The sequence below is a fragment of the Oncorhynchus keta genome, chromosome 13, assembly GCF_023373465.1.
Source record: "Oncorhynchus keta strain PuntledgeMale-10-30-2019 chromosome 13, Oket_V2, whole genome shotgun sequence".
NCBI classification, from domain to species: domain Eukaryota; kingdom Metazoa; phylum Chordata; class Actinopteri; order Salmoniformes; family Salmonidae; genus Oncorhynchus; species Oncorhynchus keta.
Genome location: NC_068433.1, coordinates 14,333,245 through 14,346,304, shown reverse-complemented (window position 1 = coordinate 14,346,304; position 13,060 = coordinate 14,333,245). Strand labels below are relative to the sequence as shown.

At 42.8% G+C, this 13,060-nt stretch overlaps 1 protein-coding gene across 1 annotated transcript in view; it reads right to left on the bottom strand.

Moving 5' to 3' along the window:
- Positions 1 to 13,060, bottom strand: part of LOC118392701 (neurexin-1-like) — a 1,157,590-nt gene that overhangs the window by 660,390 nt on the left and 484,140 nt on the right. The window lies entirely within an intron of this gene.

Genomic DNA, 13,060 nt, shown 5'->3' with positions numbered 1-13,060 from the left:
GTCTCCTCTCTTCATTAGGATAGGTCTCCTCTCTTCATTAGGATAGGTCTCCTCTCTTCATTAGGATAGGTCTCCTCTCCTCATTAGGATAGGTCTCCTCTCTTCATTAGGATAGGTCTCCTCTCTTCATTAGGATAGGTCTCCTCTCTTCATTAGGATAGGTCTCCTCTCTTCATTAGGATAGGTTTCCTCTCTTCATTAGGATAGGTCTCCTCTCCTCATTAGGATAGGTCTCCTCTCTTCATTAGGATAGGTCTCCTCTCTTCATTAGGATAGGTCTCCTCTCTTCATTAGGATAGGTTTCATCTCATTAGGATAGGTCTCCTCTCTTCATTAGGATAGGTCTCCTCTCTTCATTAGGATAGGTCTCCTCTCCTCATTAGGATAGGTTTCATCTCATTAGGATAGGTCTCCTCTCTTCATTAGGATAGGTCTCCTCTCTTCATTAGGATAGGTTTCATCTCATTAGGATAGGTCTCCTCTCTTCATTAGGATAGGTCTCCTCTCTTCATTAGGATAGGTTTCATCTCATTAGGATAGGTTTCATCTCATTAGGATAGGATAGGTTTCATCTCATTAGGATAGGTTTCATCTCATTAGGATAGGATAGGTTTCATCTCATTAGGATAGGTTTCATCTCATTAGGATAGGTTTCATCTCATTAGGATAGGTCTCCTCTCTTCATTAGGATAGGTCTCCTCTCTTCATTAGGATAGGTCTCCTCTCTTCATTAGGATAGGTCTCCTCTCTTCATTAGGATAGGTCTCCTCTCTTCATTAGGATAGGTCTCCTCTCTTCATTAGGATAGGTCTCCTCTCTTCATTAGGATAGGTCTCCTCTCCTCATTAGGATAGGTCTCCTCTCCTCATTAGGATAGGTCTCCTCTCTTCATTAGGATAGGTCTCCTCTCCTCATTAGGATAGGTCTCCTCTCCTCATTAGGATAGGTCTCCTCTCTTCATTAGGATAGGTTTCCTCTCTTCATTAGGATAGGTATCCTCTCTTCATTAGGATAGGTCTCCTCTCTTCATTAGGATAGGTCTCCTCTCTTCATTAGGATAGGTCTCCTCTCCTCATTAGGATAGGTCTCCTCTCTTCATTAGGGTAGGTTTAATCTCATTGGGATAGGTATCCTCTCCTCATTAGGATAGGTCTCCTCTCTTCATTAGGATAGGTCTCCTCTCTTCATTAGGATAGGTCTCCTCTCTTCATTAGGATAGGTCTCCTCTCTTCATTAGGATAGGTCTCCTCTCTTCATTAGGATAGGTCTCCTCTCCTCATTAGGATAGGTATCCTCTCTTCATTAGGATAGGTCTCCTCTCTTCATTAGGATAGGTATCCTCTCTTCATTAGGATAGGTCTCCTCTCTTCCTTAGGATAGGTCTCCTCTCTTCATTAGGATAGGTCTCCTCTCTTCATTAGGATAGGATAGGTTTCATCTCATTAGGATAGGTATCCTCTCTTCATTAGGATAGGTATCCTCTCTTCATTAGGATAGGTATCCTCTCTTCATTAGGATAGGTCTCCTCTCCTCATTAGGATAGGTCTCCTCTCTTCATTAGGATAGGTCTCCTCTCTTCATTAGGATAGGTCTCCTCTCTTCATTAGGATAGGTCTCCTCTCTTCATTAGGATAGGTCTCCTCTCTTCATTAGGATAGGTCTCCTCTCTTCATTAGGATAGGTCTCCTCTCCTCATTAGGATAGGTTTCCTCTCTTCATTAGGATAGGTCTCCTCTCTTCATTAGGATAGGTCTCCTCTCCTCATTAGGATAGGTCTCCTCTCCTCATTAGGATAGGTCTCCTCTCTTCATTAGGATAGGTCTCCTCTCTCATTAGGATAGGTCTCCTCTCCTCATTAGGATAGGTCTCCTCTCCTCATTAGGATAGGTCTCCTCTCTCTTCATTAGGATAGGTCTCCTCTCCTCATTAGGATAGGTCTCCTCTCCTCATTAGGATAGGTCTCCTCTCTTCATTAGGATAGGTCTCCTCTCCTCATTAGGATAGGTCTCCTCTCCTCATTAGGATAGGTCTCCTCTCTTCATTAGGATAGGTCTCCTCTCTTCATTAGGATAGGTTTCCTCTCTTCATTAGGATAGGTCTCCTCTCCTCATTAGGATAGGTCTCCTCTCTTCATTAGGATAGGTCTCCTCTCTTCATTAGGATAGGTTTCCTCTCCTCATTAGGATAGGTCTCCTCTCCTCATTAGGATAGGTCTCCTCTCCTCATTAGGATAGGTTTCATCTCATTAGGATAGGTCTCCTCTCTTCATTAGGATAGGTCTCCTCTCTTCATTAGGATAGGTCTCCTCTCCTCATTAGGATAGGTTTCATCTCATTAGGATAGGTCTCCTCTCTTCATTAGGATAGGTCTCCTCTCTTCATTAGGATAGGTTTCATCTCATTAGGATAGGTTTCATCTCATTAGGATAGGTTTCATCTCATTAGGATAGGTCTCCTCTCTTCATTAGGATAGGTCTCCTCTCTTCATTAGGATAGGTCTCCTCTCTTCATTAGGATAGGTCTCCTCTCCTCATTAGGATAGGTCTCCTCTCTTCATTAGGATAGGTCTCCTCTCTTCATTAGGATAGGTCTCCTCTCTTCATTAGGATAGGTCTCCTCTCTTCATTAGGATAGGTCTCCTCTCTTCATTAGGATAGGTCTCCTCTCTTCATTAGGATAGGTCTCCTCTCTTCATTAGGATAGGTCTCCTCTCTTCATTAGGATAGGTCTCCTCTCCTCATTAGGATAGGTCTCCTCTCTTCATTAGGATAGGTCTCCTCTCCTCATTAGGATAGGTCTCCTCTCTTCATTAGGATAGGTCTCCTCTCTTCATTAGGATAGGTCTCCTCTCTTCATTAGGATAGGTCTCCTCTCCTCATTAGGATAGGTTTCCTCTCTTCATTAGGATAGGTCTCCTCTCTTCATTAGGATAGGTCTCCTCTCTTCATTAGGATAGGTCTCCTCTCCTCATTAGGATAGGTCTCCTCTCTTCATTAGGATAGGTCTCCTCTCTTCATTAGGATAGGTCTCCTCTCTTCATTAGGATAGGTCTCCTCTCTTCATTAGGATAGGTTTCCTCTCTTCATTAGGATAGGTCTCCTCTCCTCATTAGGATAGGTCTCCTCTCTTCATTAGGATAGGTCTCCTCTCTTCATTAGGATAGGTCTCCTCTCTTCATTAGGATAGGTCTCCTCTCCTCATTAGGATAGGTCTCCTCTCTTCATTAGGATAGGTCTCCTCTCTTCATTAGGATAGGTCTCCTCTCTTCATTAGGATAGGTCTCCTCTCCTCATTAGGATAGGTCTCCTCTCTTCATTAGGATAGGTCTCCTCTCCTCATTAGGATAGGTCTCCTCTCTTCATTAGGATAGGTCTCCTCTCTTCATTAGGATAGGTCTCCTCTCTTCATTAGGATAGGTCTCCTCTCCTCATTAGGATAGGTCTCCTCTCTTCATTAGGATAGGTCTCCTCTCTTCATTAGGATAGGTCTCCTCTCCTCATTAGGATAGGTCTCCTCTCTTCATTAGGATAGGTCTCCTCTCTTCATTAGGATAGGTCTCCTCTCCTCATTAGGATAGGTCTCCTCTCCTCATTAGGATAGGTCTCCTCTCCTCATTAGGATAGGTCTCCTCTCCTCATTAGGATAGGTCTCCTCTCCTCATTAGGATAGGTCTCCTCTCCTCATTAGGATAGGTCTCCTCTCTTCATTAGGATAGGTATCCTCTCTCATTAGGATAGGTCTCCTCTCCTCATTAGGATAGGTCTCCTCTCTTCATTAGGATAGGTTTCCTCTCTTCATTAGGATAGGTCTCCTCTCTTCATTAGGATAGGTCTCCTCTCTTCATTAGGATAGGTCTCCTCTCTTCATTAGGATAGGTTTCCTCTCTTCATTAGGATAGGTCTCCTCTCTTCATTAGGATAGGTCTCCTCTCTTCATTAGGATAGGTTTCCTCTCTTCATTAGGATAGGTCTCCTCTCTTCATTAGGATAGGTCTCCTCTCTTCATTAGGATAGGTTTCATCTCATTAGGATAGGTCTCCTCTCTTCATTAGGATAGGTCTCCTCTCTTCATTAGGATAGGTCTCCTCTCTTCATTAGGATAGGTCTCCTCTCTTCATTAGGATAGGTCTCCTCTCTTCATTAGGATAGGTTTCTCTCATTAGGATAGGTTTCCTCTCTTCATTAGGATAGGTTTCATCTCATTCATTAGGATAGGTTTCTCTCTCATTAGGATAGGTTTCTCTTCATTAGGATAGGTTTCTCTTCATTAGGATAGGTCTCCTCTCCTCATTAGGATAGGTCTCCTCTCTTCATTAGGATAGGTCTCCTCTCTTCATTAGGATAGGTCTCCTCTCCTCATTAGGATAGGTCTCCTCTCTTCATTAGGATAGGTCTCCTCTCTTCATTAGGATAGGTCTCCTCTCTTCATTAGGATAGGTTTCCTCTCTTCATTAGGATAGGTCTCCTCTCCTCATTAGGATAGGTCTCCTCTCTTCATTAGGATAGGTCTCCTCTCTTCATTAGGATAGGTTTCTCTCTTCATTAGGATAGGTCTCCTCTCCTCATTAGGATAGGTCTCCTCTCTTCATTAGGATAGGTTTCCTCTCTTCATTAGGATAGGTCTCCTCTCTTCATTAGGATAGGTCTCCTCTCTTCATTAGGATAGGTCTCCTCTCCTCATTAGGATAGGTCTCCTCTCTTCATTAGGATAGGTCTCCTCTCCTCATTAGGATAGGTCTCCTCTCCTCATTAGGATAGGTCTCCTCTCTTCATTAGGATAGGTCTCCTCTCCTCATTAGGATAGGTCTCCTCTCCTCATTAGGATAGGTCTCCTCTCCTCATTAGGATAGGTCTCCTCTCCTCATTAGGATAGGTCTCCTCTCTTCATTAGGATAGGTCTCCTCTCTTCATTAGGATAGGTCTCCTCTCTTCATTAGGATAGGTCTCCTCTCTTCATTAGGATAGGTCTCCTCTCTTCATTAGGATAGGTCTCCTCTCTTCATTAGGATAGGTCTCCTCTCTTCATTAGGATAGGTCTCCTCTCTTCATTAGGATAGGTCTCCTCTCTTCATTAGGATAGGTCTCCTCTCTTCATTAGGATAGGTCTCCTCTCTTCATTAGGATAGGTCTCCTCTCTTCATTAGGATAGGTCTCCTCTCTTCATTAGGATAGGTCTCCTCTCTTCATTAGGATAGGTCTCCTCTCTTCATTAGGATAGGTCTCCTCTCTTCATTAGGATAGGTCTCCTCTCTTCATTAGGATAGGTCTCCTCTCTTCATTAGGATAGGTTTCATCTCATTAGGATAGGTCTCCTCTCTTCATTAGGATAGGTCTCCTCTCTTCATTAGGATAGGTTTCATCTCATTAGGATAGGTCTCCTCTCTTCATTAGGATAGGTCTCCTCTCTTCATTAGGATAGGTTTCATCTCATTAGGATAGGTTTCATCTCATTAGGATAGGATAGGTTTCATCTCATTAGGATAGGTTTCATCTCATTAGGATAGGATAGGTTTCATCTCATTAGGATAGGTTTCATCTCATTAGGATAGGTTTCATCTCATTAGGATAGGTCTCCTCTCTTCATTAGGATAGGTCTCCTCTCTTCATTAGGATAGGTCTCCTCTCTTCATTAGGATAGGTCTCCTCTCTTCATTAGGATAGGTCTCCTCTCTTCATTAGGATAGGTCTCCTCTCTTCATTAGGATAGGTCTCCTCTCCTCATTAGGATAGGTCTCCTCTCCTCATTAGGATAGGTCTCCTCTCTTCATTAGGATAGGTCTCCTCTCCTCATTAGGATAGGTCTCCTCTCCTCATTAGGATAGGTCTCCTCTCTTCATTAGAATAGGTTTCCTCTCTTCATTAGGATAGGTATCCTCTCTTCATTAGGATAGGTCTCCTCTCTTCATTAGGATAGGTCTCCTCTCCTCATTAGGATAGGTCTCCTCTCTTCATTAGGATAGGTTTCATCTCATTAGGATAGGTTTCATCTTCATTAGGTAGGTTTAATCTCATTGGGATAGGTATCCTCTCCTCATTAGGATAGGTCTCCTCTCTTCATTAGGATAGGTCTCCTCTCTTCATTAGGATAGGTCTCCTCTCTTCATTAGGATAGGTCTCCTCTCTTCATTAGGATAGGTCTCCTCTCTTCATTAGGATAGGTCTCCTCTCCTCATTAGGATAGGTATCCTCTCTTCATTAGGATAGGTCTCCTCTCTTCATTAGGATAGGTATCCTCTCTTCATTAGGATAGGTCTCCTCTCTTCATTAGGATAGGTCTCCTCTCTTCATTAGGATAGGTCTCCTCTCTTCATTAGGATAGGTTTCATCTCATTAGGTTTCTCTCTCATTAGGATAGGTATCCTCTCTTCATTAGGATAGGTATCCTCTCTTCATTAGGATAGGTATCCTCTCTTCATTAGGATAGGTCTCCTCTCCTCATTAGGATAGGTCTCCTCTCTTCATTAGGATAGGTCTCCTCTCTTCATTAGGATAGGTCTCCTCTCTTCATTAGATAGGATAGGTTTCATCTCATTAGGATAGGTATCTCTCTCTTCATTAGGATAGGTCTCCTCTCCTCATTAGGATAGGTCTCCTCTCTTCATTAGGATAGGTCTCCTCTCCTCATTAGGATAGGTCTCCTCTCCTCATTAGGATAGGTCTCCTCTCTTCATTAGGATAGGTCTCCTCTCTTCATTAGGATAGGTCTCCTCTCTTCATTAGGATAGGTCTCCTCTCTTCATTAGGATAGGTCTCTCTCTTCATTAGGATAGGTCTCCTCTCTTCATTAGGATAGGTCTCCTCTCTTCATTAGGATAGGTCTCCTCTCTTCATTAGGATAGGTTTCTCTCTCATTAGGATAGGTTTCCTCTCCTCATTAGGATAGGTCTCCTCTCTCATTAGGATAGGTCTCCTCTCCTCATTAGGATAGGTCTCCTCTCTTCATTAGGATAGGTCTCCTCTCTTCATTAGGATAGGTCTCCTCTCTTCATTAGGATAGGTTCCTCTCTTCATTAGGATAGGTCTCCTCTCTTCATTAGGATAGGTCTCCTCTCTTCATTAGGATAGGTCTCCTCTCTTCATTAGGATAGGTCTCCTCTCTCATTAGGATAGGTCTCCTCTCCTCATTAGGATAGGTCTCCTCTCCTCATTAGGATAGGTCTCCTCTCCTCATTAGGATAGGTCTCCTCTCTTCATTAGGATAGGTCTCCTCTCTCATTAGGATAGGTCTCCTCTCTTCATTAGGATAGGTTTCCTCTCTTCATTAGGATAGGTCTCCTCTCTTCATTAGGATAGGTCTCCTCTCCTCATTAGGATAGGTCTCCTCTCTTCATTAGGATAGGTCTCCTCTCTTCATTAGGATAGGTCTCCTCTCTTCATTAGGATAGGTCTCCTCTCTTCATTAGGATAGGATAGGTTTCATCTCATTAGGATAGGTATCCTCTCTTCATTAGGATAGGTATCCTCTCTTCATTAGGATAGGTATCCTCTCTTCATTAGGATAGGTCTCCTCTCCTCATTAGGATAGGTCTCCTCTCTTCATTAGGATAGGTCTCCTCTCCTCATTAGGATAGGTCTCCTCTCCTCATTAGGATAGGTCTCCTCTCTTCATTAGGATAGGTCTCCTCTCTTCATTAGGATAGGTCTCCTCTCTTCATTAGGATAGGTCTCCTCTCTTCATTAGGATAGGTCTCCTCTCCTCATTAGGATAGGTTTCCTCTCTTCATTAGGATAGGTCTCCTCTCCACATTAGGATAGGTCTCCTCTCTTCATTAGAATAGGTTTCCTCTCTTCATTAGGATAGGTTTCCTCTCCTCATTAGGATAGGTCTCCTCTTCATTAGGATAGGTCTCCTCTCCTCATTAGGATAGGTCTCCTCTCTTCATTAGATAGGTTTCCTCTCTTCATTAGGATCTCTCTCATTAGGATAGGTCTCCTCTCCTCATTAGGATAGGTCTCCTCTCCTCATTAGGATAGGTCTCCTCTCTTCATTAGGATAGGTCTCCTCTCCTCATTAGGATAGGTCTCCTCTCTTCATTAGATAGGTTCCTCTCTTCATTAGGATAGGTCTCCTCTCATTAGGATAGGTCTCCTCTCTTCATTAGGATAGGTCTCTCTCTCTTCATTAGGATAGGTCTCCTCTCTTCATTAGGATAGGTCTCCTCTCTTCATTAGGATAGGTCTCCTCTCCTCATTAGGATAGGTCTCCTCTCCTCATTAGGATAGGTCTCCTCTCTTCATTAGGATAGGTCTCCTCTCTTCATTAGGATAGGTCTCCTCTCTTCATTAGGATAGGTCTCCTCTCCTCATTAGGATAGGTCTCCTCTCTTCATTAGGATAGGTCTCCTCTCTTCATTAGGATAGGTCTCCTCTCCTCATTAGGATAGGTCTCCTCCTCTCTTCATTAGGATAGGTCTCCTCTCCTCATTAGGATAGGTCTCCTCTCTTCCTCTCTTCATTAGGATAGGTCTCCTCTCTCCTCATTAGGATAGGTCTCCTCTCCTCATTAGGATAGGTCTCCTCTCTTCATTAGGATAGGTCTCCTCTCTTCATTAGGATAGGTCTCCTCTCTTCATTAGGATAGGTCTCCTCTCTTCATTAGGATAGGTCTCCTCTCTTCATTAGGATAGGTCTCTCTCTTCATTAGGATAGGTCTCCTCTCTTCATTAGGATAGGTCTCCTCTCTTCATTAGGATAGGTCTCCTCTCTTCATTAGGATAGGTTCCTCTCTTCATTAGGATAGGTCTCCTCTCTTCATTAGGATAGGTCTCCTCTCTTCATTAGGATAGGTCTCCTCTCTTCATTAGGATAGGTCTCCTCTCTTCATTAGGATAGGTCTCCTCTCTTCATTAGGATAGGTCTCCTCTCTCATTAGGATAGGTCTCTCTTCTCTTCATTAGGATAGGTCTCCTCTCTTCATTAGGATAGGTCTCCTCTCTTCATTAGGATAGGTCTCCTCTCTTCATTAGGATAGGTCTCCTCTCTTCATTAGGATAGGTCTCCTCTCTTCATTAGGATAGGTCTCCTCTCTTCATTAGGATAGGTCTCCTCTCTTCATTAGGATAGGTCTCCCTCTTCATTAGGATAGGCCTCCTCTCCTCATTAGGATAGGTCTCCTCTCTTCATTAGGATAGGTCTCCTCTCTTCATTAGGATAGGTCTCCTCTCTTCATTAGGATAGGTCTCCTCTCCTCATTAGGATAGGTTTCCTCTCTTCATTAGGATAGGTCTCCTCTCCTCATTAGGATAGGTCTCCTCTCTTCATTAGAATAGGTTTCCTCTCTTCATTAGGATAGGTTTCCTCTCCTCATTAGGATAGGTCTCCTCTCCTCATTAGGATAGGTCTCCTCTCCTCATTAGGATAGGTCTCCTCTCTTCATTAGGATAGGTCTCCTCTCCTCATTAGGATAGGTCTCCTCTCTTCATTAGAATAGGTTTCCTCTCTTCATTAGGATAGGTCTCCTCTCTTCATTAGGATAGGTCTCCTCTCCTCATTAGGATAGGTCTCCTCTCTTCATTAGGATAGGTCTCCTCTCTTCATTAGGTTTCATCTCATTAGGATAGGTTTCATCTCATTAGGATAGGTTTCATCTTCATTAGGATAGGTTTCTCTCTCTCTCTCATTAGGATAGGTTTAATCTCATTAGGATAGGTTTCTCTTCATTAGGATAGGTTTCCTCTCATTAGGATAGGTCTCCTCTCTTCATTAGGATAGGTCTCCTCTCTTCATTAGGATAGGTCTCCTCTCTTCATTAGGATAGGTCTCTCTCTCATTAGGATAGGTTTCCTCTCATTATTAGGATAGGTTCCTCTCTTCATTAGGATAGGTTTCATCTCATTAGGATAGGTCTCCTCTCTTCATTAGGATAGGTCTCCTCTCTTCATTAGGATAGGTCTCCTCTCTTCATTAGGATAGGTTTCATCTCATTAGGATAGGTCTTCTCTCATTAGGATTAGGATAGGTTTCATCTCATTAGGATAGGTAGGTCCTCATCTCATTAGGATAGGTTTCATCTCATTAGGATAGGTTTCATCTCATTAGGATAGGTCTCCTCTCTTCATTAGGATAGGTCTCCTCTCTTCATTAGGATAGGTCTCCTCTCTTCATTAGGATAGGTTTCATCTCATTAGGATAGGTTTCATCTCATTAGGATAGGTAGGTTTCATCTCATTAGGATAGGTTTCATCTCATTAGGATAGGTTTCATCTCATTAGGATAGGTTTCTCTCATTAGGATAGGTTTCATCTCATTAGGATAGGTTTCATCTCATTAGGATAGGTATCCTCTCTTCATTAGGATAGGTCTCCTCTCTTCATTAGGATAGGTCTCCTCTCTTCATTAGGATAGGTCTCCTCTCTTCATTAGGATAGGTCTCCTCTCTTCATTAGGATAGGTCTCCTCTCCTCATTAGGATAGGTCTCCTCTCCTCATTAGGATAGGTCTCCTCTCCTCATTAGGATAGGTCTCCTCTCTTCATTAGGATAGGTCTCCTCTCCTCATTAGGATAGGTCTCCTCTCCTCATTAGGATAGGTCTCCTCTCTTCATTAGGATAGGTCTCCTCTCCTCATTAGGATAGGTCTCCTCTCTTCATTAGGATAGGTCTCCTCTCTTCATTAGGATAGGTCTCCTCTCTTCATTAGGATAGGTCTCCTCTCTTCATTAGGATAGGTCTCCTCTCCTCATTAGGATAGGTCTCCTCTCTTCATTAGGATAGGTCTCCTCTCTTCATTAGGATAGGTCTCCTCTCTTCATTAGGATAGGTCTCCTCTCTTCATTAGGATAGGTCTCCTCTCTTCATTAGGATAGGTCTCCTCTCCTCATTAGGATAGGTCTCCTCTCTTCATTAGGATAGGTTTCCTCTCTTCATTAGGATAGGTCTCCTCTCTTCATTAGGATAGGTCTCCTCTCTTCATTAGGATAGGTCTCCTCTCTTCATTAGGATAGGTCTCCTCTCTTCATTAGGATAGGTTTCATCTCATTAGGATAGGTTTCATCTCATTAGGATAGGTATCCTCTCTTCATTAGGATAGGTCTCCTCTCTTCATTAGGATAGGTCTCCTCTCCTCATTAGGATAGGTCTCCTCTCTTCATTAGGATAGGTCTCCTCTCTTCATTAGGATAGGTCTCCTCTCTTCATTAGGATAGGTCTCCTCTCCTCATTAGGATAGGTCTCCTCTCTTCATTAGGATAGGTCTCCTCTCTTCATTAGGATAGGTCTCCTCTCCTCATTAGGATAGGTCTCCTCTCTTCATTAGGATAGGTCTCCTCTCCTCATTAGGATAGGTCTCCTCTCCTCATTAGGATAGGTCTCCTCCTCATTAGGTCTCCTCTAGGTCTCCTCTCTTCATTAGGATAGGTCTCCTCTCTTCATTAGGATAGGTCTCCTCTCTTCATTAGGATAGGTATCCTCTCTTCATTAGGATAGGTCTCCTCTCTTCATTAGGATAGGTCTCCTCTCCTCATTAGGATCGGTCTCCTCTCTTCATTAGGATAGGTCTCCTCTCTTCATTAGGATAGGTCTCCTCTCTTCATTAGGATAGGTCTCCTCTCTTCATTAGGATAGGTCTCCTCTCTTCATTAGGATAGGTCTCCTCTCTTCATTAGGATAGGTCTCCTCTCCTCATTACGATAGGTCTCCTCTCTTCATTAGGATAGGTCTCCTCTCCTCATTAGGATAGGTCTCCTCTCCTCATTAGGATAGGTCTCCTCTCTTCATTAGAATAGGTTTCCTCTCTTCATTAGGATAGGTCTCCTCTCCTCATTAGGATAGGTCTCCTCTCTTCATTAGGATAGGTCTCCTCTCCTCATTAGGATAGGTCTCCTCTCCTCATTAGGATAGGTCTCCTCTCCTCATTAGGATAGGTCTCCTCTCTTCATTAGGATAGGTCTCCTCTCCTCATTAGGATAGGTCTCCTCTCTTCATTAGGATAGGTCTCCTCTCCTCATTAGGATAGGTCTCCTCTCCTCATTAGGATAGGTCTCCTCTCCTCATTAGGATAGGTCTCCTCTCTTCATTAGAATAGGTTTCCTCTCTTCATTAGGATAGGTATCCTCTCTTCATTAGGATAGGTCTCCTCTCTTCATTAGGATAGGTCTCCTCTCTTCATTAGGATAGGATAGGTTTCATCTCATTAGGATAGGTTTCATCTCATTAGGATAGGTTTCATCTCATTAGGGTAGGTTTAATCTCATTAGGATAGGTTTAATCTCATTAGGATAGGTTTCATCTCATTAGGATAGGTTTCATCTCATTAGGATAGGTTTCATCTCATTAGGATAGGTCTCCTCTCTTCATTAGGATAGGTTTCATCTCATTAGGATAGGTTTCATCTCATTAGGATAGGATAGGTTTCATCTCATTAGGATAGGTTTCATCTCATTAGGATAGATTTCATCTCATTAGGACAGGTTTCATCTCATTAGGATAGGATAGGTTTCATCTCATTAGGATAGATTTCATCTCATTAGGATAGGTTTCCTAGGGATGGGATTTTAAAGAGACTTCAGTGAGTATACACATCGTTCCTATCGATGTTGTCCTTTCTACTCAGAGACCAGTGAATACGGGTGGAAAGTCATGTGTGTGTCTTAGTTATAGTGGTCTATCATGTTGTCCTTAAACATATTGCAACCTTTATGGTGCTACTATGTTATTTCGACAATTTATTCCACAAATATGAATAGCTGTGGTCCTGTGTTTCAATGCCAGTCCTCTTCAAATCAATATGTTTCTTGTGATGTATTTGCAGGGTATCCTCTTTGCCATTTTGACTTGTTTTGATACCGCCCCGGATAGCAATAACCAGTACATTTAAGATATCTGCTCCTTTGACTCCTGTGTTGGCAGCAGCCCAAACTGACAGGCCTCAGACTGGGTTACTGACCTCACTCTCCGGAGTGTGAATGGTGGGGGCTCCATTGCTCTTTGAGCAGCATTTAATAATGTCATTAGAATTAGAAACGGATTTGCACTATTATTGTTAAAGTTAGTGTGTTTTGTGTTTGTTTCTTTGTGTGCGTGCATGTGCCTGTATGTGTTGTGTGGTTTGACCAGCAGGTAAGGT